General features: G+C 40.1%; 1 protein-coding gene and 1 long non-coding RNA gene across 8 annotated transcripts in view; one reads left to right on the top strand and one right to left on the bottom strand.

Moving 5' to 3' along the window:
- The window catches only part of LOC103550942 (uncharacterized), a 60,861-nt gene that overhangs the window by 23,212 nt on the left and 9,651 nt on the right, over positions 1-27,998 (bottom strand). For 2 of the 4 annotated variants that reach the window (XR_011542990.1, XR_011542988.1), the window contains exon 1: positions 22,001-22,266. This is a non-coding gene — a long non-coding RNA (uncharacterized lncRNA). Of the gene's footprint in view, positions 1-22,000; positions 22,387-27,998 lie in introns of those variants that run through there. The other 2 variants (XR_011542989.1, XR_011542987.1) reach the window with 2 other exon arrangements.
- The window catches only part of ZFHX4 (zinc finger homeobox 4), a 174,438-nt gene continuing 166,628 nt past the window's right edge, over positions 20,189-27,998 (top strand). For 2 of the 4 annotated variants that reach the window (XM_070630410.1, XM_070630408.1), the window contains exon 1: positions 20,189-20,586. The gene's annotated coding sequence lies outside the window, so the exon portion shown is untranslated. Of the gene's footprint in view, positions 20,587-22,357; positions 22,855-27,998 lie in introns of those variants that run through there. The other 2 variants (XM_070630409.1, XM_070630411.1) reach the window with 2 other exon arrangements.

Here is a 27,998-nt window from a genome sequence, read left to right as displayed (position 1 = left end):
TGCTGCCCAGTGGTCAGCAATGATGAAAGTCATGGCTAAAAGCCTCAATCTACCTGTTTCCCATAAGAATTAATCCATCTTTCTGTTCTGACTACACACCCCCCCAACAACCTCCTAGTAAATGAACTCTTTTATTTCATGTTGAACATTCCAATTGAGCCCGTTCTGAGTGACTCTCCAAGGAAGGGGGGATAATGACCAGACACAGAATGGTGTCCTGATGCACCTCACAGACATCACGCTGAGGAAATAAGGCAGTCACAGAAGGACAAATGTCACATGATTTCACTTATATGAGATAGCTACATGGTCAAACTCATAGAAACAGAGAGTAAAATCGTTGCCAGGGGCTGTAGGGAGGGGGAGATGGGGAGTTGCTGTCTAATGGGTACAAGGTTTCAGTTACGTAGGAGATCCATTGTACAATATTGTGCCTATACTTAACAGTACTGTGCTGTACACTTAACAATTTCAGCAGGTAGATCTCACGGATTGTGTTTTTTTTTTTTTTTTTTTTTTGGAGGAAGATTAGCCCTCAGCTAACTACTGCCAGTCCTCCTCTTTTTGCTGAGGAAGCCTGGCTCTGAGCTAACATCCGTGCCCATCTTCCTCTAGTTTATACGTGGGACGCCTACCACAGCATGGCTGCCAAGCAGTGCCATGTCCGCACCCGGGATCCGAACCAGGGAACCCCCAGCCGCCGAGAAGCGGAACGTGCGGACTTAACCGCTGCGCCACCGGGCCGGCCCCCATCACAGATTGTGTTTTTACTACAATAAAAAGAAAAGTATCTTGAGCTGTGATGAAGAGGTTGGGCCAATAGTGGAAATAAGTGTGTCCTATACATTTCATTTGTTTTTACAAAATCTCTAAGAAAAGAGACTCAAAAGATACTTTCAATACTTACATTAGAGTTGAAACTTATCTAACACTTTGAACCAGATTCTTCCAATCTGTCAGCTGCTGTCTGTTAGAGAAATTTTATGCCCCGAAGCAGTTGGGGCACACAATAATTCATAAGTGTGACTTCCAGAAACACCCACTTTACACAATACCAGCATTAAGCATCCAAACTTCTAAGCTGTAAAATACAAGAACAATCGAACCAACAGACTGAGGATTTTAAAAAGGATGTGATTCCAGCAATTCAAAGCTATGTTTTATTTAATTGTAAACCATTCTTATCTTTTCCCAATATTTACTTCTCAGATTGAGTAGGAGCATATAAACTGGTATTGTGGGATCTGGAAAAACAATGTGTGGTTCTCCTACATATGAATGGTGACACTATGGGCTATTACAGAAATTAAAAAGAGATGGCAAGGAATGACGGTCGCAGGAATTGGAAATGCAAAGCTGAATGATTGCAAGTTTGTGTCATGCATTCTGTCATTTCTGATCATACGCAGGTAAGACTTCTCATAGGAAAAAATGTCTATAAGCGTATCTGCTCACAATTACAGGCCTGAACTTAGAGAATATTTTCACTGGCCTTATAAAATAAGGAAGAAACAACCACATCTTTCAAATGAAGACCATGTGGATTAAATACAAAATGCAAAGGAGTCAAGGATTGACAGGTTTTAAGATGATCAATTTAGGCCCAGTCTTTTAAGGTTATTTCCTTATTCTTGAATAAGAACATAAATGTGAAAAACAAAAACCTTGAAGACTTTGAATCTCTTAATTAATATGCAGATTTACCATGAAAATTTTCAAAATTCTTCATATTAGTGGACTTTCTAGTTTTTCAATATGATGAAATGCATTTCTTAATATGACATGATTTTTTCACTGGATATTAATTTTTAAGGTATTTAGAAAATCGAAATGTATAAATAAAAATATTTTTCACCTAAAAATATGAAAGAGAATCCTTGCAAATATAATAGCATCCTTCATGCATATGTTTTAAAATAGATATGTACATTTTGGTACCTATCAAATGCTTAATAAAAGATGACTCCTCAAGGCAATTTGCAAACCATGGTTTCATCTAGATATATGTCAGTGTAAATCAGGAACCTCCAGTTCACCGTTTCTCTAAACAAGTATGCCATAATCTTTGCTAGCTCTGTTTCCGTGAGGCCATCATAAATCTGCTCCACTGCGCTGTCCCCACAGAATGCAGTCACAGATTCAAATACTTGGAAGTATAGTGAACTCTACATACAGCAAGTCTATATCAGAATCAGTAATCTCCTTCACCTGCGGGGCACATTTCATTTTAACAAAATCTTGATAGAAATGCACCCATCATGCTTAAAAGCTACCCCGTTATTATCACACTTTATTGAAAACCACCTTTTCTCTTAGCCTAGAAACATGAAATAGGAATGGACACTCCTTTTAATGTATACCCATATGTGGTGTGCATATGATGTCTACTAAATTAACCAAGGTGGACTTTGGTGAATTGAATGCAAATGCAGACTCAAATGGCATAAAACATTTTTCTCAATTTGCCACTGCTGATATTTAATTTGCTTTGATCTAAACCTGCTAACATTATCCAAGTGGAAAGAGCAACTAAGATTCATTATTTCAGATTTATTTCTAATACAGAAGGTGTTTGCTAAAAAAAAGAGTAAAACAGAATGTATAAAATTATTAAATTTTCAATCTTCAAACTTAAAATGGTATATTAAAATCAGAAAAAAAAATTTAAACCTTTCCCTTTTCTAGAATTATACTTTATAGTTTTGTATTTATTGAATACATTCATAGCCTCCCTTAGGATGTGAAATGTATGGAAATATATGTGCATTACTAAAGAAAGAACTAAATTTATTCTTTCCCCACATCATGCTCTTCTTTGCAGTAGAGGTTTTTAATTCAATACAGAGCTAGAATGAGATGGAGCCAATTTCCTGGTCTATATGTGTGACAAATGCTGAAAGTGGCACAAGATTAACAAATTAGTTGAAGTATAGATCTTAAAAGATTTTTTTCTGTGTCTCCAGATCAAAATTCATACTTTATTTGAAATGAAGCCTTCTTTAGAATTCAATAATGACTAGAAATCTTTTATTTCTTCGTATTTAAGATGAAAAGAAGGGATGAATGACGACATACTACAATATTTTAAAAGCAAATTTTTTTACTTGTAGGAAAGCATACAAAGAGTATCTATTTTGACTATGAAATTATTTTGATTATAATCTAATGTCTTGGGTTAATAACTCCAATGTATGATTTGGAACAGATAAAAAATTCTTTTCAAAATAAATAGTTATTTCCAAAATAAAAGCATAAAGTGAAAAGCAGGGTTAAAGTTTATTTACTTCTGTATTTTTTATAGGTAAAAATAATGTTCAAAATGTTAGGTTCTAGATAAATATACTTGCTTTTCTAATAAAAAATTTGGTTTCTTAGCTTGGTTTTAAGTAAAAATTATCAGGCTTGGCTGTTTTACCTAATCTGAGAATCATGTGCTTGATACAATCCAGATATCTAACACCAAACTATAAAAACATCTGTGACAATAAAAGCATGTAACAGTTGTGGAATTGTTTAATTTGGGAGAAAATAGCTACGTTTGATAATCACATGTGCATAAATGGATTTCTCCTCTTTGTCAAGAAACTTTTATATTTTGCAAATTTTTTTTTTTTTTTAAGGAATCAACTTATGCTGTGAAAGAGGTTTTTAAAAGGTAGTCTGAAATACACGTTTTGGATTTGGCTCCCTCGTTCAGCTTTAGAGCCTTGGTGTAGTCCACCTGTTTTGCTTGGGCTTAAATTGTATAAAAATACAGCATTTTAAAGCAAGCAAAATCTACTTGTTGTACCCAAACATGATAACGCGCTTAAAATTCAAGAAGAGTTCTATGCAGGTTGTACGTTTCAGTCACCCCGTCTCCTTCACATATCTGTTCATGTTGACAGACTATGTCATAATACATCAACAGAAAGATCAGCACAGAAGAACAAAATTTCATCACCTGACAGCAAGAGGAAAACTGATTTTCAGTATTAAATTAGTAAAAATATACCGTTACCTCACTTCCAATAAGTCTACTACATTTAGGAAAGAAGGTGTCTGCTATAATCACAAGAATATGCAAAAGACAATTAGGTTTGTTTAGATCGTTGATATCACCCTTTGACAGCCTATTTCCACTTTATCTTTCATGTTTTTTTTTTTTATATCTTGGAAGCAACTTAGAGAATTGAAAATAACTAATTTCTTAATGAGACGCGTGGTATTACATATGTAAAAATGTTTATCTACCAAAGATTTTGAGGACAGTCTTTCCTATACTAACCCTCAGCAGAATCCTACTGATAATTGAAATGGAACTGGGTCTTTAGGCTTCTGATAAAAGTTAGGTACCCATTTCATATAACATCTTTCTCTCTTTGGATTCAGTAGAAATTTAGCAATACCTGTAATAAACAATGTCTTTTGCAGCCTAGGGCATCATCTGCCACTTAGGTTTTAATTTTGCCCCTGTTTGAACACCCTACAACATATGCACTTCTCTTTTGTCTATTATCCTAGAGTTGTGCTATTCCCAAATATTGACATCATCTACTTTTATCAGCATTAACTGCTCTGAAGCTGCCCAGGCTCATGCTCAGCTCTATTTCTTCCTATTGATTATCTTCCTCACTCCAGCAGGTAGCTAGCCAGCGAGGCTGTCCTGAGAAATAGCTTCCAATGACTTTATACGCACAATTTACACGGAATTGTTTAAAGAAGATATTAGCCTCAATACAAATCAGTGAACCTCATTCAGTCAATACTGCACAATTCCGCTGTTGGCACCCTGTCACATGTTAGCCTTCACAGTCAGCTGCCGTACCCAATCTGCACATTAGCCATAGTATTTAGTTTCATATTAAAATGAAGCCGGGGTGCTTTCGCTTTTGCTTTTCTTTTTGAAATCTTTTCCGTATACTTTTTACATCACCTCACTGAGCCATGTGATAGTAATATATTTTGAAATATAAAAACCTGAGATTAAATGTTTGATTTTTGACAGTGTTCTTAAATATAATAAATTCAAAAGGAAATACTGTTACGTTAAAATGGAGTGTTTTTCATTAAGTCCAATCAAATGGTAGACAACAAAGGATCTTTTATTTGAGAATATGAAGTGAAAATGAAAACCAGAAAACCTTTACTAAGAAAAAGTCCAGCGAAATTATGTTGGAAGCAGGTCTCCAGATTGGGCTTGGGTGTTTCTTTTGCTAAAAGTGAATTAAACTAAGATATGTTATGAAGAAATATTTTACAAAGAAGCAAAACTGAATGCTGTTTGGAGATGAAAATAAGGTCTAAGGACAGTTGACTTTGAAAGTAATTCTAAAGAAAGATCACATATGAGAAAAATTGCCTCAGCATCTGATCTTTTCTTATAATCATAACAGGGAAATGTCTGGGGGAAAGTAATGCTAGTCCCTCTTTCTCCTTCATGGCAATGCTGTAAAATTCTAGGCGTGTTTACATTTCAGAATTACTCCTCCTTTAACTACTGGTTTATGATAGCTAATGAGATGATATCTAAATGTTGAAAACAGGAAAAGTCAAATGAAAATCTAAATGTGAAATATAATAGAATGAAATAACTAAACAACACAATACTACTTGAATGTTTGTGCAAAAATTGCAAAATGAACTGCAATACATTAAAATTCTTCAGTGGTTGTGTAATACATAAGTGAAGGTTTACATATAAAAGCTCTAGCTATCAAAAAAGGGATCTTTATATCATATTATCCCCAATTTTTTACTTGAAGATATTCACTAACATCTTGGCGTGCGCCCTGAAAGTTGTCGTTAAGTCTATTTGCATATTTCTTTGTAAACTGAAATTCAAGGTAAGAATAAAGCATACTGATCAAAATAGTCTATTTGTTAGAAAATGCATCCTCCAGCTTTAGTGGCTGAGTTGCAGAAAGCTTTGTGGAATATGAATGGCAGAGAAAATAATTTCAGTTTTGGAGATTTTTAAGGACTGTGTATCTTTTTTGGAAGTAAAAAGTAGGAGTTGAACAAAATGACAATTTTTAATGAGTGATAGTAAATAATAGCATTTTAAAAATTAATATAGGAAAGCAATTAAAATACAATTACATAAGTTATTGTAAAGATTTCTATCTTTTCTCTTTTTTTCCTATAAAATGTTAAAGGTGATGTTTGTATGACCTTTGCTTTCATTTCTTTTCTCTTTAAATAGCACTCCTTGGAAGCTGGAGCTCTGGAGCCCAGGTAGAACAGACACGACAAAGATGGCCAGTCTATCCTGACCGTGCATCTTCTCACACATTTACTGCAAACTGACACTCATATATAACAGCTTTTTTTTTCTATCACAAAGATTCAACAAAGAACAATTCCAGGAGCAAGGGAAAACCATACTCCAGGAAAGAGAAATGCCATAAGTGCATATTCAGGCTGCATAAATGCAGGTATAGCAAAGGTAATTGTAATATTTGTGTGTGACAGCATTTTACCACTTAAAGTAGTCAGTGATCTAAATATGATAGTATTTAGCTGTAATTGTGTACATGTATGCATGTATCATATATTACATGTAATGCCCAAATATAAATTCCAGCCCAAACTGAATGCACAAACATTATTGTTGTTTTCAGTTTAAAATATTCTTTGATGAATATGTATTTATATATTACAGGTATCTCTACCAGTTAGTCAACTTATCATATGATATTCTTATACTAAATAAAATTATATGCTTTATATATTCACTTAAATGTAAGAACATTCTCAATGAAGCAAATGTAAGCAGAAACAATGCACACAAATTAATTAGGCTTTTAAAACGATCAGCAACAAAATAGTCTGATAAACATTTCAGGTAAATAAAGATGCTGATATTGTTTCCCAAAAATCTTTCTAAATTAACCATAATGCTTTAAATGTAAGTGAATGCTGTTTTCAAATTATGTCAAAACATAAAATTCTCAGTGACATTCCATGGCAACTTTCAGAAGAAACGAATTTTTTTTAAAGTAGTTTTGATTAAACTTCTAAAATACAAAGGAAAATTATTTTTGTTTACTCAGGTTATTTGTACTAATCTATGGAAGAAAACATGATTCTAGTCTATAATTTTTATAAACCTTATGAATGTTCATATTTGTGATGCATATTAAAGATTAATATTTAAGATCTATAGTAACAGCCTGCGCAGATTACCAAAATGATGCTAAAAATCATGCATACCATTTCACTGAATTAGTTTTAGTAGCAAAAAGTGCTACACTGAGTCTAGATGTTTCAAATAAATCTTTCCATAACTATTGCGACTAGTATAACCTAGTCAAAAAGAATATTTTATACGAAAAATTAACTTTAAAAGTAATAATATTGAATTCTATGAGGTATTATCTTTTTTTAAAGCATGAACTTATCCAAACTGAGCACGCATACACACACACACACTTTGTCAGGAGAAATTGTTTTTATAGTTAAAGTAACTGAAAACGAACCTATTAAGGTGATTATTACCTTACCATCTTTGCAATAATGTAGCTTTTAAAAATATGTAAACATTTCATTTAATTCTAATTTTACATATTTAACAATTTATCAGTAAGTATTGTCATTATTAAGTTTTATAAAGTGGAAAGATTTTAAAGTACCAACTAACATATACATCTATCTAAATTCTAAGACAATTTTATTTAACTAAAAATATAAAATCACATTAGTAGCTAATTGGGACGTTTCATAATTTCTTTATTGTAAATCCATATATTTATTAAAAAATGTATAAACAAAGTATGATATTTAAGGAAATTAATATTAGCCTTATAATACATAGAGTACATTTATGCATTTATTACCATCCATGGCAAATATAGATATACTATTATATATATCTTGTCTATCTATGTATTTTGTGCAAAGAACAAAAGCATTCTCATAATCTGGAATAGGACGATAAAGGTGTGTGTGTGTGTGTGAGTGTGGAGAGAGAGAGGAAAAGAATTGGTAGCTTTACATAGAGGTATTAAAGGTAGAATATTAACATATTTAGAAATGAACATGAAGGTATTATGTTAAAGAAATATCACTGACAATTTTTCTCTTCTTTCCTTCTTCGTCTATGCGTCTGTGTTCAGCTCCTAACAAGAAAATGAACATTTGGATGAAAGGAAAAGAGAACTATATAGAAATTTAAAATAGGGTACTTTGGTTAAAATTACTAAATGAAAGTTTAAATCCAATTGGGTTTTCTCTTCCGAAATACGAAACAAAGAGCCTATAAAACAGGCAAGAGAGTCACAACATCTTTTGAAAATTCTCTATGAAAAATTTTTACCATGTAAATACTTGTATCATTAGTATCCTATAGTATTATAAAATATTTTGAAGGTATGTATGAAAATATGAAGTAAACCTGAAGGTTTCATCCTTGTGGCAAAAACATCAAGACTCTAAGTAAAGACAAAGTTCCTTAGCATTTGATTCAGACATAACTATTTCAGACTTCCTAGTTTAGTGATTTTTAAGTACATCTACTTGTTGATTTTTCAAATTTGTCATTTTTTCAATAGTCTAGGGCTGAAAAGGAAGTAATATAGGGTCGCATATCAAGAACTTACATGGCTACCTAATAGTTAATATCTTGACCACCTTTACGCATTTAAGTGGTTATAACCTCACTAATTCCAGCGCTACAGCATTCAGGTGATGCTAGTGAATGTCTTCCACAGAGAACAGCCTCATAGCGAGGATCATTTACTAATCCCTGACTACCTAGACGCCTGAAGCCTTTAGTCTAAAAACATATTTTTATATAAAAAGATCCTATTTAACTATAAAGGTAACAATGTTGTTGTTTGTCATGAAGTTGAGCAAAAGCAGTAGACCAAAAGTTATCTGTAACTCTCAGGTGGACATATTCATTCCCTAATTCCTAGATAATTAACAAGGATCAAACTGTGCCCTGCATTACCTCCCTTCAAGATGGTAAACTAGTGATACAATAGAATGGAAGCAAGTTCTGTGGGGAGGGAAGAGAGTGATGGAGAGAGGAATACCTATTTCTTGGCTCCACAAAGGGTTGAGGGCCTAATTATTTTTAAGTATAATCCAACCAACCTCTTCTCATGCTTAGCTGCACTGAGTGACACTATTTGTGATGCCCAGTGTGCTGAAACTGAGCAGGTTGCTGTCAGTTTAAAAATGACTATAATAAAAGTGACCATGAAGATGGATCTTGTGATTTTGCGTTTCTAATCAGTCATCTGTGAAGAACACTTTTGCTTTGATTCAGCAGACTGGTGACAGCCATGATTGATAGTGCACGAGGAAGAAAAAAGGTTATTAACTGTCTTCCTATTAAGCTCTATGTATTACCCCTCTAGGTGCATCTTATACTTGAAGTTAAAGTACTTACTCAGGTAAGGTCAAGAAGGAACTCTATGGAGATGGCATCCATTCTGCTGAAAACAAGCAAGGCATCTTTGTACCTATTTCTTTTAATTTAGCCCTTTAAACTACCTTTAATTCCACTGTCTTATTCATTAGCTAAAAAAGAGAAATGTCCTCCTTCCAACAGCATCCATACTGAAAACACTAAAGGTATATAGAAAATAGTTTTAAATGTAAAGATTTGGATGCAGAGCTACGTAGCAACATGTGTATGGCATGTACATAAATCTATATTTAAAAGATGCTCGTATATTGTATAATCTGAGGGTATTTTTAGGGGTAGACACGAAAGCTGAATTATGATTAAGAATAAATATTTGTATAGTACGTGCAAAGTTTGTTTTAATTTTCAATAATCCATACATGGCAAGCTTATGATAAAGAAAAAAATAACAATTTCTAAGAAACTCAAAGGATCTGATAGACTATCTAGAAGTTTTTTTCATTTAAATATAATGTACTAATTCACTAAGTTCATCTCCTTTTAATTTTTTAAAATTAGAAGTAGTATTTATGGATGAACATTTGAATGACAGTATCTGTTCAAATCTTTGACGAGCAGACATACGCACACCCATTCACAGATGGTATCATAGATGCTAAGGCATTTGATGTTTTTTAGTAACTGAGGATATACCATTCATTAAATGAAATGATAAAATTTTAAATGTTTTCATGTTTCCTCTGTTCCTCTGGTCTTACAGAAGCCAAATGTACTAAAAGAGTTTTGTACACTTCATTTAATTTTTCTCTAAAAACAGTTTAAATTTACAAGTTTGGTTCTGGGAGATAGATTAAATATATCCATTTTAATCTAAAATTAGAGTATTATGTTTCTTCTTACATTTCCCACTGTAAAAACACAGTGCATGTCAAATGCAATGTCAATTAGCCAAAAATATTTAAAGATATCAATAACTTGGCATTGAGGTAACCGCTTAAACTATAACCAAATTCCAGCTCTGTGTGCTTACCCGGCTGTTCATTGAACAACTCTGCAAAGTGGCACAGAATAAGAAAATGTTACCAGAATGTTATTAGAGTTTCAGTGTGGGGAAAATCATATTATGTTCAAAAGTTTTCTCTAGTATATGACCTGTTTCTCCAGTGTCAGTTGTTATACCCGTTTTTGGTCTGTAATAAATTATATTTTGAAAATGTACTGTTTTAATATTAGGATCCATCAACAATGAAATATAGAGAAAGTAAGGAAATGAAGTTCAAGTTTTCATTGAATTTCTCTTTAGAGCCACAAAAATTGGCTCTCTATACTACAGGGCTTAATATTGCAATTGCTGTTTTAAGAAAGCTTTCCAGTTCTCTAGTACTTTATGCATGCCAAGTATAATCTAAATACTTACACACTGAGAGCCTCTTTATAAAAAATGTTAGATCAATATGAAAATTGTTTATTTAGTGAATTGTGTTTATGTGGAGTGGATTTAAGAGTAGATTTTAGAATTCATACAAGATTTCCTCAATATGACACATTAACTTCATTATTAAACGGATCTCTCTTTCTGTCCCACTCAACTTCAACAGACAAACTTGGGTTCTGAAATTTAGAAATCAATGATGAGATAAGTAATAGCGAGGGGTATACGGTTAATAATAGCCTTCTACCTTCTTGTATAAATATTTGTCAAGGGTTTCACAAGGAAATTATAAGCTGAAAAGGAAATAACAGTTGTGAGTTTCTTAAAAACATTCTTTTTAACGTCAAAAAGGAAAATGTAGTTTCAATCTCTCTCCTGGTAATTGACAAGATGCTCTGAAATTTGAGTAAAAGTCCTCTCTTCTTCCATCTGCCTACTCAAGAGTTTCTTCAGGAAAATGAGGAAGAACAGGGGCCACGCAGGCCCAAGACCAACACACAGATTTCCTTCTTATCCATTTCCCAGTCTCCCCTGATTCTTCTCTTTAGAGAGTCAAGATCTAGAACACACATTATACACAGCACACACTTGTGCAAGAACAAGGCAAAGGAAGTTTCAGGTAAAGTTGAGGTCATTTCCAAGGCAGTCAGTTACGATAGCTGAAATTAATGTTGAGCCATATTTTTTGGCAGACAATAGAAGCGAAAAGGGCAACATTTTCCTTTTTCCTTTTGGAACTCCAGAACAGCATTAATTCTGTTCAAGCAAGTGCGAGAACTGGTGAAGGAAAGCCCCACCCTTTTGTGAAAACCTCCTAAATTTGGCTCTGAGGCTACTGTGACTGGGTTTCATCGACCGCTGGCGCACAAGGCATCTCTAATTTGCAACATCTAGGGCTTTGATGACTTTTAGCTGGAAACTCTCTTCTGCGGCTCTTCCAGTTCTGTATGCATCTCTCCTCCTCTTCCTCCTCCTTCTCCACACCTACGAAGGGACACAGGGTAGGGGTATGAACTGGGTGGTGCACAGCTGTGTAGCCAGAACGTGGAGGCAGACAGCTGCTGTCCACTCCCAGCCTGGGTACCTGAGCGCAGTGGCCACTCTGCTCTTCTGCCCAGCCCACTCCTGCCTGCAGTGTTGCTGCTGTCACGCCAGCCGGTGATTTGATAGGCTTGTCGGGTTGCCATGGTGTTGACTTCTTGCCTCTGAGGAGCTGCCCAATGACTGGAGGTCTGGGATTAAAGCGGGAAGAGGCAGCGGCCACAGCGAATTTCAGCGGCAGCTGCAGCAGCTAGAAACAAGAAGCAAGAGGACGAGGTCTTTAGACTGCGCTCCCTCCCGCAGCCAGGGCGACCAGAGAGGGCAGGAGAAGAAAGGGGGGAAGCTTGAAATGGTGACCACTCGAAGCCAGAAGATACAAGTGAGGTGCTCGAGACCCGCTCAGGAAGAGCTCATAAGCAATCTGCACGCGCTGAGAGGAAAAATCTTCCAGAATTCGTTATTATTCACATGAGACATTACGAGGGCGGGTGGTGGGACTGGGGGAAAAGGGTGTTAAAAGGGCCTCCAGTGGGTGATACACTGCCCCCCCACACCCCACCCTTCCTTTGGGCAACGAAGTAATTTGACAAATAAAGAGACGCTACACGGAGAACTTTGAATCATGGAAACTAACTTATTCCGAGAAGAGAAAGTGCAATTAGACGGCAACCGAGCAAATGAAAATCGTTGCCTGGGCCAGCGGCCGGCGGGGCGGTCCGGGAGGGGGCGAGCCGGGGAGGGCATGTGAAATGCACACCCCAGACGGAAACTGCAAACTAGGAAATGAAAGGGAAAGAAGGCGCTTCTGTTATAAATTAGTAGGTAGGTGAAGGTTACGCAAAGAAGAAAAGGGAAAGTAAAGCTGTTAAAAGAATAGAATAAAACCCCTGGGAGTTCAACTCGAAATCATCCCCCCCACCCCCCCACGCACACTCCCCAATCCAAGGGGAGTAGGAGGAGGAGAAAAAGAGTACATTCTGGTGTGATGAGAACTCTCTGGAATGTCTGGAGGAGAGGATAGAAGTGCGAGGGTAAGAAGACCCGAGTGCTAAATAAAAGGCAGGAGAGAGAGATGGGGGAGGGGCGGGGGAGGAAAGAAATATTTGGTGATTTCACCGAAAAGACTTTAGAGATGCAGAAGAGTGAGATTCCAGTAGAAGGCAAAGGAGGACAGAAGTTCAGACCTGTAGCGTGAAGGAAGGAGGAAAAGGACAAGAGTCAGTAAGAGAAAGGAGGAAAAAGGTGTGTGCTGCTGAGGGGCGGGGGGGGGCCTGGGAAGGCAACCACTGGCAAGTGCAAGGAGCAACTGCCAGGACAGAGGGCAAAAGGGGCAGACAATGGGAGCGACTTAGGCGGTCGACGAGAGCCCCGCGGGGCAGCCCCCGCGAGCTGGGAGCCAGGTGCCGCGCCGCCCGCGCTCCGGCTCGGGGCGACGCAGGGACTTTTCTGGCAAAAAGAGGAGCTGCTCGTTCAGCCTGCCGGAGTCACGATTCACCGCGAGTCCCAAACACACGCCTCACTCACTACTTTACAGCCACTTTCATTGATTTTCTTTAACAAATAAACATAATGCCCGCTACAGCAACACTTGCTCTTGCTGCAGCTAGAATGCCACAAGCTCTGACTGCAGCATTTCTCCAAATAGCAGTCTTCATATCTTCCAATAAATTGTCTTCCTTCACTTAAAAGATCAAACGTGTGCTCACGTTCAGGTTTGGGGAGTCTAGTCCTCGCTCCCCTCTGTAATTTGTGAATCATCTTTTACAATAAGTAGAAGACCGGTCCAGACACAAGTTGGTAAATCTAGTAGGGCTCACTCACATTTGCATATTAATTTTTGCTAATAAGAAGTAACTCAGTTTGGAAGGAAAACGCCGGCAAAGAAACTGACTCGTTTGCAACTGCAGGGAAATTAACACTAGTCTGACAGCCACACCTAAGCTACTCCCCTTAAGTTGTCTCTAAAAAATATTTCCTTTTAAAATAAAGTATTTATTTTAAAGTAGCCCCCCTCCAAGAGCAGTTTCTGCTCGAGGTTCTTCCATACATGTCAAAGGGTTGTTGAATTATTCATTATTGTAATTACTATCATCATTGTCATTATCCCTTTCCATGTGGAAATAATTTTATTATCGTAATTTGATATCTGAAGAATTTCCTGTTAGTCGTTTGATAATCATTTTTTCTGCTGAAAAGAAAAGTTTTGTTTATAAATGAGATAGAGAAAATGTTTTAAATGCTTTGATGTTTGCTATAGATTTCCGTTTATCTAATCGATCGGAATGCCAATAAAATCGATTAAAGGTTTAGTGTTTTACAAACAACCATTTTGTGCTTTTTGATTTTACGTTCAGGATGATTTTAATAAAGCTAATGCTTTCCTTTAACATTGTTCCTTTAAAAACCCAAACCCTTATCGTTTTTCCTTTTATTATTAGAAATTGCCACTAAAAGTTCTGCTAATAGGAAAATAAAAAAATATAAGCAATGGCTGCAATGGTTTAAATTTCATTCTCTTGTTGCTCAAGGTATTTAAATAAAGCCCTTTAAAATCTTGGTGAATTATATGCGATCATTCAGTGATTGCGGAATATTAAATTAAACTTAGATAAATCCGCATTGAAGGAGGCAGCACCCAATCCTGAATTTATTTCCCATTTTCTCTAACAGCATCACTGCGCTCCTCTCTTTGCAATGACAATGTGCCAAATCTGGGCATTTTGAAAACATTTTCCATATGCTTTAACAGGGGCTGATAGACAAAGAAGAAAAGGAGATGGTCTTTTTGCTCTGAGGTATCTTTTCTTTAACCTTTTTCTGGTAGACTTTCATTGATAATCATTTAAAAGCAAAAGTTTGAAAATCATTTAATTCTCTCTCTCTCTCTTTTTTTTTTTGCTATCTTGTCATTTATTCCTGAAATAGAATTTTAGTTACAATATAATGTAAAGCTATCATTTCTGTACCTTGGCGAATAATATTTGTTTCAAAATCTTTGATTCATTCAGTTTCTGCTAGCTGCCTTTTGTAATTAAAGACGGATTTAATTATACATTTTGTAACTTAGATCAGATGTTTGCTGTAGGATTTAATGGTGCTTTGTGTCTAATATTTAGGGACGTTACATATAGAAGTGGTGGCTTTTCTTCAACTATAAAGACCTGCACTTTTGTCTTAGCAATGTGGATGTTTGGATACATGTAATGTCCTGTTTTAAAATAATTCTATTTGGTGGCTGGAGTTTAGTATATTGTCTATACAGCATTTCATCGTCTAGATATAGATGTTTTAGGTTTAAAAAGATCACAACTTTATCTTCTATTCAATGAAATCATAGTTTTTCTTTTTTTCCCCCACTTGTCTATCTTTTCCCATCTGCATTGTTGTCTCTTAGAGCTCTTCCCCAGACAGACTGTAAAATTTTCGTTGGCTACCCTTGCTGGAAATATCTCCTTGTATTTTGAGAAGGGTGTGCTTGTGATCCTGGGTTTGGGTGTTGTGGCTGTGTTTATGTGTGCTGGGGGGGGGGGGGAATGGTGATAAGGAGCCCTCATTAATTTGCATAAGAGCTGTGGAAGTGCTTGTGAAGTTAGTGAAGTGCTATTGTTTGGGGAGAGTCCTGCCTGATTTTGTTTATAAACACTGGGCTGATTGCCCGGAGGAAAAGGAGGTCACAGCGCTGTCTGAGCCGTGACCTCTGAGAGGCCAGAGGGTGTCTGACTTTTCTCTCTCCCTCTTCCCGCTTTTCCTTCTCTCCTCCCTCAATTCTTCCCTCCTCTGACCCTCTCTAACTCCTCCCCATTCCTTACCTTACCTTACCTGTGTCCAACTTCACTTAATAACCCCCCTCCCCTCAAAAAGCAGGTCAGAACCTCCAGGGAAGAAAGGTAAAACAGATTTACTCCAAAGCAAAAGCCAAAAATGGACTTCAGTCTAGAAAGAGAGAAACATACAGAGATATGGAAGTACAGAGATAGAGACCCGGGAGCAGGAGGGGGGCATTTTTATGATAAAAAAGAAGATCACAAAGGAGATAAGAGCCAGGGTGGGGGAGGGGAGGAAATCAGCAAACGACGGATTTAACTGCCCACAAACACTACACACACACAGACACACTCCAAACGCCTTTCCTGCTTGAATTTCATTTCATCTATCTCACTCTCACCATCAAAGAGAGTGTCCATTCTGGATGTTAGGTCATATTCGAACCCCCCCCCCCCCGGGTTTGTTAGTTCTCAAGAAAACATACTTTTTTTCATAGTAATGAGATCTGGCGCTCTCCCACACTATTGCTTAAATTATTTCACTGTAAATAGAATGTGTTTGTGACACCTTCCCAAAGAAGACTTGCACTTTCCGATTCACTGTCAACTTCACTTCTCCCCCTTACACACATACCCCCCACCGCTTAACCTCCCCACTCACACAAAATGACAGACATTGGTATCAGGTTTAAGTGTGTTTTGGAAGGAGTTGCTGAGTTAAACAAAAATGTTAGTTAACAGACTGCCTTTGTTAAATAGCCCCCGGGGTGGAGAAGCCCCAACAAAAAGATGGAAGGAGGAGGGGGGCTGAGGATCTGAAAGTGTCTGTGGTGGTATAAGGGGTTCCTAACGCTGAAATCTTGTAATACCTCGGTTCAAACTGAGCTCATTTAAAGACCCCGGAAGCGCGGTCGAAAAACTGGGAACCTTTTCCCCTTGGGCTGGGGTTGGTCTGGAGCTGGAGGCACAGGAGGAAGAGGCAGGTGGGGTATTTATTAGGGAATGGGTGAGGGTAGGGCGAGGGAAGGAACAGATAGCTGAAGACTCATTAAACCGATTGTAAAGCCTGGCGTGTCCGCGGCATAGATTTGGGAAATAAAATACGCCGAGGAAAAGTCTAGAGGTGGAAATTACCTTTTGTCTCAATGTTAATTACTCCTTGCTTCCAACACTCAACACCTAACCACCTGGCTTCCCTTTTTTGGTTCTTCCCCAACTCGGTGCTCCGTGTCAGGGGGCGAGTGCCCTGGAGTGGGCTGGGCTCGGCCGGGGAGCCCTGGAAAGTGCAGAAGACGGTCTGGGGAAAGTTCTGAGGGCGGCCGGGAAAGCTCTGCTTGTTTCACTTTGAAATAAAAAGTAGCCAAACGTTCCTTGCGGACGGCGGCGGGTTCGCGCAGAGTTTAGGGACAGCCGATGGGGGGGTTGGGGGGGGGCGGGTGGAGACAGGGTCAAAGGTTGACGGCAAGGGGTCCGCAGAGACCCGAGAGGAGCAGCTGGGTTTCCTGGAGCGGGGGGCTGTGGCGCAGCCGGGTCGAGCCGGCGGAGCGCGCCCGCGCCCCGGAGCAGCCCGCGGGCTGGGCTCGGGCTCGCCCGCCCCGCCGCGCCCCTGCCCGCGCGCAGCGCCCCGCGCCTCCGGGCCCAGCCCGCGCGGACCTGCAGCCGCAGCTCCCCGGCCAGCCTCCCGGCGCGGGCGCGCTCCCGGGCCAGCCCTGGAGGAGACTCTGCACTCGGGGCGATCCCTTTCTGCCCCTTCCCTCAACCCATTAACCCCCGACCCTCACCCCCGCATCTCTTCTCAGGAAAGAGGGGAAAGAGGACGACGAAGCGATGATGAAAAAGGAACACACACGCTAGGAGGGGGAATACTCGCTCGCAGAAGAGATTGCAAAAGTGGGCGCCCCTCTTGCAAATCTTCTTTCCTTTTGTTTTCTTACTTAGAATTCAATAATCGCCCCCCCCCCACAGACACACACACACACACAGACACAGACACATACACACACACAGCTGTATTTTCCAAGAAAAGAGGGAGATGTTGGGGGGGGGGGGGGGACGTAGTGGAGAAATAGCCACCAAATTTTTAAAATGGTTTTCCTGATTTGACGCTTGGTGTTTTGACATTAATGACATTAACGTTATTGATGATGTTTCAGGGAGAAAAAGGCAAAAGAAAGGAAGGAGAACTTGAAAACGAAATGATCATCATTTCCCTATTCTTCCATGCCAGAAATAGACCCCTTTCTTCACCTGAGCCTGAAACAGACTTATTGTTCTCAGGTGTTTCCTTCATCATACGCATTTACCCGTCTGAAATCGCAGGAAATGGTTTTTCCATCAGTGAGCTTGTACATGGAGCCCTCTCCCGCAAAGGGCTTGATCTTTTCTGATTTGAACCTGAAAGTTTCCTTGCCTTCATTTCCCCTCAGTCTCTTTAAAAGCTCTCACCCCCTTCCCCATACACACACCCCCAATAGTTTTTTAAAGCCAGAATTTTTGCTCTCTGGGGTGTTTTCGGTAAACAGTAACGCTACATAAACACCTTCTTCACTTGCAAGTTTTGGAGCATTTAACTTTTACCCTCGTGGGCATGTATGTTTCTTAAGGCACATGGATAAATGCCACTGAGGTGCGATTCAGACACTGCTAGCACAGGGGTGTCACAGCTGCTGTGTAAGGTGGGGCTGTAAACAAAGTAACTCCAAAATCTAGGAAGCCATCCACTTTGAACAGATTTCTTCCCAAACAAGTTTGCATTGGAACGGAGTCTTTGCAGTGGTAGATAATTTTCTTTCTGTTAATGGTTAGTAGCCTGGTTTCTAATACACAAGTACACGCACTGACTCCAGATTCCTAAGGTGGTGATTTGCTTTTTTCTCTTAATAAAGACCATATCTAGGTTTTATTTTCCACTCCAAGCCTCTGGACTTTCATTGTAACCTTAGCCAGCTGCTGTAGGCAACCCGCTTTCCTGATCTGGGCCTGGGTCTGCTCTTTTGAGGACTATGCTTTTATCCTCCCAGGTGTTTTGTTTGGTTTTTAATCCTATTTGCATCAGTCCTGGGATTTTCCAAATGTTCCTTGATAAGGCGAGGTTTCAGGCCCACAAGGATGCGTGTCTGCAGCCTCTGTTGTCCTTAGTGCTTGTGCAATAAACCTTTCTGTTGGTATTTAGTAGATTCGGTGCTTAAGGCCTAAGACAAGGTTTTGAAGCAGATCCTGGCGGTCCAGAACTTCAAAGGCCTGTCAGCTCAAAAGCAGCTGACGCCTCACCTGTCCAGGAAGCTGGACATTGCAAGTATTTCCTGTTTTTAGCTTTTTTGATTTGTTACTCTCACCTCTCTCTAGAATTCTTATTTTTGAAATATTACATAGATGGTGTCTCCTTGTGACCTGTGATATAGCAGTGTATCGAGATGCTATCTGAGTAGCAATGGAATATATATATATATATATATATATATATATATATATATATATTCCATATTCAGTAGGGGGTATTTAAAAGTATGTCTATTCCTAGTTTTAGTTAATTATCTTTTAATGAAAGTGTCACTCATATTCACATCTGTAATATTGGAAAGAGATAATTAGATTTTCAAATGAGAATCAGCCACCTTAAATTTTGCACCAGAAAATACCAAGTATATTTCATTCTAATGAGATCTGTAGTGGGGTTTTAAAATTCATCATAATGTGCTTCAAGAAAGATAATTCAACAGACTCGCAAGATGAAAGGTTTTTTTCCTAAGTCTTCTTAAAGCTATTACATTGAACTTATGCAATTCTGATGAAATATTCAAAAATATTACATAAAGGCTAGAACCGTACCCCCACTATCCCCCTTGCAACCATCACTTACTCTCATTTGAAAGTTTACTTTGCCTAAACTAACCGCTTCCATCTTCCATGCCCTGGGTTTTCTCTCCTGCGCGGGCAAGCGAAAGATACGTGTTTAAATAGAGTGCCTGCGGATCCACAGTGCAATTCCTCCCTCGGAACAGGCCAGGCAGAGCGGTCTTGCACACAGCCCAGGCACCCTTTATTTACATATATCTGCATATCTGATCAGACCCCCGCATCTCGCCATTAAAGCGCGTTCTTGAACGTAGCAGGATACACTAGGCAGAGAAAACCTCTTCATTGCCCTAACTCATATTTCTGCTTAAAGCCTCCCTAGTAAACAAATCTCTGGTTCGATAATAATTACTTTGCCTCATTAAAAAAAATTCCTTTTCGAGTGGTTAAAGGGCATTCACTGCTTGGGCGGTATTTATGTTTTATTTTTTCCCCCTCATCCTTGCTGAGTATGTGTCTGTGTGTGTGTGTGTGTGTGTGTCTAATGAAGTTTGGGAGTCGCGCGCGCAGGGGCGCGTGGGGTGCGAGCCCCGGAGGTCCCCATCCCCTGCCCTCTCCGCGGTCGCCGCGTCCCGGGCTCCAGCCGCAGCGCTCCTCGCCTTGGAAGCCGCTAGGCTCCGGGCTGCTCCGAGTCCGGGGCTGCGCGTCATTTGCAGTCTGGGGAATGTTGATCACCTCACTAATTACACCTCTCTCTCCCCCCCTCTCTCTCCCTCTCCCTCGCTCTCCTCGCTCATTCCCAGAGTGCATATCGGGAATAGACACACAAAGACATGCGCACTCAACTTAATCAGCCATTTTTTTAAACAGGGCTAAAACGATAATAATTAGCAGAATAAAGACATATCGGATTTTCATTTCCTTTCCTCCTTTTCCCAACCCCTTCACAACCAAACAGCGAGACCGCGGTCGGCACATGCTTTAACTCCTCCCGGACCCCCGAGGACCGCTCCATGCCCCCCACTTTCTGCTCCAGCGTTTTTATTTTCACCCAATAAAGTTCGAGGATTATTTTTTTATTTTTTTTATTTTTTTTAATGAACCCTCTCGTTTTACTTGGATGTGATCAGCTGTAAGTAAAATAAAAGCAAAACAAAAAAGAGGCGAAGATCGAGTAGGAACTGCAGGGGAAATGGAAAGTAAGTTTTTTCTTTAACTTTTATTGAGTAGTTTGTGTTAAATTTAGGTCGAGTATCGATTATCTTTCCAGCCTGATCTTGCACAATCTTTGATATTTCGCTCCCTCTCTCTCCCTCTCCGCCTCTCTCCCTCTCTGCCCCTAGCTCGCTCTCTCTAGCTCGCTCTCGCACACATCCCCTCATCCCGACCATCTCTTCCGCTCTGCCCCCCTTTTCTATCTCTTTCCCCCTTTTTTTGGCTCGAGGATTTGCTCCGCTGAGGGAGGGAGGGAGCGCTGAGGGACCTGATTTTCCACTTTCTTGGGGGGTGGGGGGCTGCGTTTTTTGCGATTTAACTTTTGGATTAAGTGGCGGATCGTCCACGTTTGGCCGAGCAGTTTTCGCTCTTTTTTCCTGTCTTTTCGGGCTCTGTCTCCACCGCGAGCCTGGGGCTTTCTCGGGGCGCGGGGAAGCTGTCAGCTCCGCGCCGGCGCGGCCACTGCCTGGGGTCCCTGCTCGCTCCGCGCCCTCGCACCGGGGTCGGGATGACCCTTCCTTCGCACCCATCCTCCGAAAGTTTGGACGTTGGTCGGTGGGGCGGGGAGCCCCTCTCTCCCTGCTCTACCCTCCCCCCCCCCCCATTCTGCCTCGTTTTCCTTCCTCCTCTTACCACCCTCCTTCCCTTTCTCAAGTTCCCCGAAGGGGCTTAGCGCGCCGGCCTGGCGGAGGCCCGGGGTTCCGTGCGCCCTGGCCAGGGGGTTCCAAGACCCCGGGGCGCGAGCTGGGGCTGGGGCTGCAGGTAGACCCCGCGCGCCGGGGCGGGTGGCGGCGGGCCCGGCGAGGGCTGCTCCCGGCGGCGCGGGCGGCGCGGACCGTGGCGCCGCGGATGGAAGGCAGGTCCGTTAGGAGGCGGGATGGCCGGGCCGTGGGGCCAGGGACCCGGGAGGCGCGCCGCTCTCTCGGGGCGCTTTCGCTGCCGGCTGGGCGGTAGACCAGAGCGGGGATGCCCGAGGCTCGGGGTCCAGAATCTTTTCCTTTCTTTTAGGCAAGGGGCAAGCGGGGTGTGTGTGTGTGCGCGCGCGTGTTGGGGGGCTGGGGCCGGCGGTGAGAACGGATTTATTCCCCGGACCCCCCAAAGGCGTTCCGTGTATACAAACGAACTTCACCTTCCTAGCCTCTCCCGGCATCAAGTGCGCCTTCCGGCCGGGAGCAGCTGAGGGAAGAGGGGCTGGAATGCGTCGGGTCTCGCCTTCCTTCTACTTCTGTCTCCCTCCCACCTCCCCCCATCATTTCTGCTCTTTTCTTTCGGAAAAAATAAAATAAAATTTCTCATGGAATTGTATAAAGTTTCTCTGCCGATGCCCAAGTTACAGAGGGTTACCCCTCCTGCCCCCCCACCCCAAGACGGTGCACTGGATTGTATTTCTTTTGTTACCTGCGATCCGGGCTGGGGGCTCCTTCGGCCGCTCGGGCTGGGGTCCGGCCCAGAGAGGAGGCTCCGGCGGGCGCCTTTGGCCGCGACTCCTCACTTCCGCGCGGTTCTGGCGAGGTCTTAGCTACCGTTCGGTGAGACACCCTCCTTGTAGGTAGCAAAGGTTCAGATCGCAAACACGGACCCCCCCACCCCGACCCCTACACACACACACACACACACACACACACACACACACATTCTCCCTACTCCCCCCACCTCCAGCCCCCACCTTGACTTTCCCCTCCCCCCTTCCAAAAAAAGCACACACACAACAACAACAACCCCCCCAAACCAAACAAAAACCCAAAGACAAGTTCACTGGCGGAAGATGGTGGATTGACACTGACTCAGACAGAGGCAGGTTCACCAGGAAATCTGGCGGTCCCGATTTCTGACAGTTGCATTTCCTCTCCTTGAGTCCTTCCCCCCCCCTTTTTTTTTATTAACTCTGTTCCATGTTTAATCAAGGATCATGTAGATGGCAAAAGGAGAGACAGAGAGAGAGGAGAGAGAGGAGAGAGGAAAAGAGAGAGGAGAGAGAGAGACAAGAGACAGAAGGAGGGTTTTTTTTTTTTTATTGTGTTCTTCTGGATTTTCAGTGGCTTGATCCCTATAAACGTGGAGTGGTTAAAGCTCATATGTAGTATTATATTTTTAGTTGGGTGGATGGATGGAAGAGTCAGGGAGAGGCTGCGGCTGCCGCTGCCTTTTCGGGTGTTGCTTAGATTAAGACTGAGACTTGGCTGCGATTGGGACGCGACAGTGACACGGGCATCGATCGCTTCCATTGAGAGCAATGCAAAAACACAGCCCGGGTATGTAACACTCTCGGTGCCATCAACACTTGTTTTACTTTATATTTACTGGCAAAACTGACAGAGCAAACTCAGACTTTCTTCTTTCTCTCTCTTTTCCCTCTTTTTCTCTTTTCTAACTGAAGAATAAAAACCATTGTGTATGGAAGTTGTTGGAAATGATGCTGTAAATACAACAGAAAGGAGATCTTGGAGATTATTTCACTGCCTCTGTGGCTGATTGTGTTTTAGAGTTTTTCTTCTCCACAGAGGAGCATATTAAGGAAAATGAAGGTTTTCTTTTTTCCTTCTTTAAAAAAAAAAATCCTTAAGGGAATGTCTGATAGTTCTTAACGTTTGCGGTTTCAATCAGCAGGAAGGCACACAAAAATAAAAGATGGCTAGCCAGCTGTTTTAACCTCTTGCACCTGGCTTCAGTGTGGGGATCATAAGGTTTCTACAGTTATTTTTTTTACAAAACGATTTTAATATTTATGGCATAAACTGGGGAGAGAGCATTGCTGTGTATTTTATTCAATAGCTGGTTGCTTTTGGATTACAAAAGTAAACTCATATTTAAGTGTTTTCATTTTTATGGCAATGAAGATAGAGTCAATGAAATATGAGGGAAATACCATAAATCTGAAAAGTGAAATGTACCTAAGGAACAAAGAAAGGTCAGGTAAACCAACTGTGTAAGTCAAAGCAATGGCACCAACTGTGGGGATAGACAGGGAGAGTGGGCTCAGGGTCTTGGAAGTGAAAGTTGCCATTTCAAGTTAAAAATGAAGGAAACATGTTCAGCTCTATTGTAATCTTTTGCAGTTTTTAGCAGATGCGCCCAAATCTGTTCATTAATTTTGAGCTAGTTGGATTATTTTAAAAGATGCTGCACCAGCAAAGGAAACCATAAAGGAGGCTGAGAAAATTGCTGTTTAATATTGCAGAATCTACTGCTTCCATTCTGACCATGAGCCTAAATTTACACAATGAAATTTGATTATCTCTAATAACAATATTAGATCCTGCACTGGATGGATGAGAATTGAGGTGGTTTTGTTGATTGCAAGGGTTTAATGTTGCATTTCAGAATCTGATGTGGTTTGGCCTTCCTTCCATTAACTGGAAAACCCCTGAGGTTTTACAATTATTTCTTAAAGATAATACATTTAAGATTGCATTGGTAGGCTGAAGAAAAGTCATAAAGGCAAGAAGGGAAGCCCTTAATAACTCTTGAGATTCAGACATGTTCAGCAGTTAGATTGCCTCTGACTTCACCAAGGGTCGACAATGTGTCATTTCCACGAAGCCAAATTGCCCTCTGCCTATATGATATTAATGTGCAAATCAATATTTCAGGGATTAAATTTCCCTTCTTCATTTTTTATGGTTTCTACCTCAATAAGTCTCAAGTCTATTAGAAGAGGCTGGATGATTTAAAATCTTTCACTGCAGAATGGCTTGTCCTAGTCTTGTTTCACAGACCATTTTAGGATTTTCGTTATAAAGACTGAGGGCATCCTCAAGAATGTGAAGGCAGTGCAGAGGCAGACTCGATAGCGCAAAATCCTTGTTCGATTAAGAGCTAAGAGGTATTGGAAATATAATACATGTTTATGTAATAAATATATATATATACACACACACATTCTGCTGCTTTAAAATATTATGTTAATCACCTATTGATTCATTTCAAAGTCAATGAAGTTCCTATCTTATTAGTGATTTCTTCAGCATTCTTGAGAACTGTGTTAATTTTCTTAAAGAGTATGCATGAATTAGCTTGGTGTGAAAGTATTTGGGAGGCTTTTTCATTTAGCAGTATTTTCCTAAGAAATATTTCTAGAAACCGTTGTTTGTAAGAGTCAGAGTCAAGTGTTGTCATCTGCAGACGTTGTTGTCATAGCTATGATGGCATTTTGTGGCCGAATGATTTAGCTGCTATCTGTTAAGGGAGGCCTTTTTCGATTTGTTTTCCATTCATTTCTAGCACGTAGTAGGTACAATGTTTCTTTTCACCCTCTTGGAGGAAGGCAATTGTAAAAGAAAATATGGGGTTTGCTTGGAAATAATACAAAGCAGAAATTGGAGAGGTCAAAATAAAAGATGGTGACTTTATCACATAATCTTGGGAAGGCCTACTGTCTATCATTTGGTGGTGTTTTATAGTCTAAAACCATCTGGACCAAGTTCCACACAGCTGCACGAATTTCATATGTGATAGAACATTTTTTCCATTCAGTGTGAAATGTTCCTTCCTAAAAAACGTACACCAGACTCGCTTAATTTAGTCTGTTAAAAGAAATGCACATGAAAAAGGACAAAAGGCTCTTTAATCTCTGCAAGCTGTTTGTTTTTCTTCAAGATTCCTGTCTGTTTGGGTTTGAAAAGTCATGTTTATTGAGGAGATGATTCTGAGGTGTGACATTAAAATAATATATGATTTTTGGACTGGTGGCCACGCTCCTGCTTAATTTGCAGAACTACTTTTTATGCCTGTCAAAACACAGAGTTAATCTATCCTTATTTACAATTAATCTCAATAAAATTAATCTTAACTATGCTTTATTCAGTGGCTTAAAATATCTAATTATATTCAATTAACTGCTGTCATAGTAATTAACATTGCTTAATTGCCTCTGCATATATTTATGTAAAGCTCATTAGGTGCTGCTGGCTCCTTTTTCCTTTTCTACTTGCTATTTTTGCTGTTGTCAAACCGTTTTCATCTCCCAAGGTTCGACAATGTCCGTGAGAGCAAATTCTTTAACATTTTCCTGAAATGAGTGTTACTGCCTTCCTAGGAGAAGATACTCGTTATGAGTCTTTAAAGACTAATCCATCCCCCCTTTTCCCTCATCCCTAGCCCCCTGCACACTCACAGGATATTTTCTGTCATTGTTGCTAGAAATATGAGAAGCCAGGTTAAGCTTTGTGTTTAGCAATGAGGAGCCTTTCTGTGTCTGCCTAGGGGCTGGACCCACAGGCAGAGTATTTTTCCTCTAAGACCATTCGAAGGGTTAAAGACTTGGCCAAGGTTCAAACTGAAAAGCGCCCAGGGAAAGTGCATGTGAATATGTACAAGTTTCATGTAATTAGTGCTTAATTATATTAACATATGCAAATTGTCAACTTAGGAGCTTGTTGAGCTGGCAAAGATCAGCTAGGCACAATTGCTGTATTGTTCTGAAACAATAATGGATTTCAAGTTGGATTGTGGAAACACATAACTAGCTATCTAATTTAACTCATACCATGGTGAAATTTCATTAGTCTCCATGGAGACTGGTTTAATTGTGCTGACTAATGTTCTGGGCTGGAGAATGTCCTAAAAAGAAAGCGTTGTTTGCCTAATCCACCTTACAATGACACTTGTTTGTACATGTTTCCCTTGTGTGAGAATTTGCATATGCAAATAAATAGTTTCTCTGCCCCATTTGTCATGGCTGTTCATTACCCATGAAGAGGACATTGTTACTAGGCTGTTACTGAGTCTCCCAAGACGGGGTAGTGTCAACCAGTCCAGCTACATTCTTTCATAATTTGTTTCTGATTAATAGACCAGAGTGAGCCTCAGTCTCTTTGGGCATCTGCGAAGGGAAGGTCAGTTCTGTCACAGAAAAGAGTTTCTGCAGTAACTCAAGGACTTTTTCATCTTATGATTATTCTCCTTTTTCCACCCATTGGTGAACATAATCATATTTAAAATAATGTATTCTTGTTCTAAGAATGCCTCTACTAATAATCTCTAGTTTCCTAAAGCAAAAAGATAGGAAAAGAAAGGAGATTCTGTTATTGGAATATTAATCCTGTTTTTGACAGAAAGGTAAACTGATATAATTGCTTTTCAGTTGAAGGAATGGGGGTTTATACAAGTGTGAAAGCATCGGAAAAGGATTAGCATTTTTTTGCATAATGAAAAGCTCTGTTGAATAGGGTCCTGAATGGCTGACTGAATGACTAAGATGAAAGGAAGATGAAAATGCAGCTCCTCTTTCTTTATGCCTATGCTCTGCTCTCTCTAAAGTTATGTTTGTCCAAGACTTGAGAAAACAAGCAGGGGCTCAGATTTCAGCAACTTTATAAGATGCCCCAAGTTTTCCTCATCATTGGGAACTAGTATGTATGACAGAAGTGCAGCGAGAGGGTGATCAACAGAGGTTTGTATGCAGAAGAGTTTTCAGAAACACGCTAAGCTTGCCAGATAGTGACTGTTGGGTATCAAGAATTCCCAGCCCTTCGCTGGCAAAAACAGTTATTTTGGAAGGGGCCAGTAGTATGGTGTGGATTTTTAATTCAGTTAATGATGGAATATCTGGGGGTTCCTCCCCCCATCGGCTATAAATAGCTGTCTTGGTTGGTGGAACACTTCACTTTGGAGAGTTGTGTATTCTGACTTTTGGCAATGTTAAGTGTTTTAAGTGGCCTATCAGCTTTTGTGGCTGGGAGGGGACAGTAGAGGAGGATACAGTTATTTTCGTAGGATTTAATTTATCTTCACGTTGCTTTGTGAGTGTATTTCACTTAGAGATGAGTCTCTTAAAAAGTGTCTACGTACTGTACGTTCACTCTTGGAAACACTTTCAGTAGGGTTTTCGCTCGTCACCAGTTAGGGCTGTAACTGGTTAGCAGTTGACAATGTGATCGTGGCTCTTAATGATGTTTCTTCAACCATAATTAGGGCAGTTAAAATACCATAAGTGTTAAGACACTTTCAAAGGTGGGAATTGGTTCTTTTGTACATATGTAAATCGAATGCAGTGTGGATAATTATTTATATGTATACATTTGGAACAAGCTCTTTCCGGTTTCGGGTCACCATAAATGAGCCATTGTAGGCTGCCCCAGAGCAGAATTGAAAGATTTTGCCAGATATTCACCTAACTTGTTTTGTTGTTAGATTGTAGAACTTCTATTTGCCTCATCGCTTTATCGGTTCAGTTGCTGAGGTACTATTAAGATGGCTACATGGAAACTTGGGAAATCAGAAGTGTTTTCACGTAAATTAAAGTGTAAGGGTTGCCTCTTGAGTACAGAATATTGTAAAGGAAAAGTGTTTGATCTTTGTTATATAAAGTCACCAAAATTCTTTACTAGACTCCTTTTAAAAATTTGTCAAGAAATTCTGGATTGTTTCAGAAACTTTTATGGTTAACTTTATGATA

This window comes from Equus przewalskii, chromosome 8, assembly GCF_037783145.1.
Source record: "Equus przewalskii isolate Varuska chromosome 8, EquPr2, whole genome shotgun sequence".
Classification (NCBI taxonomy): Eukaryota; Metazoa; Chordata; class Mammalia; order Perissodactyla; family Equidae; genus Equus; species Equus przewalskii.
The sequence above is the reverse complement of the archived record's forward strand: the minus strand, read 5'-3'. Positions and strand labels throughout refer to the sequence as shown.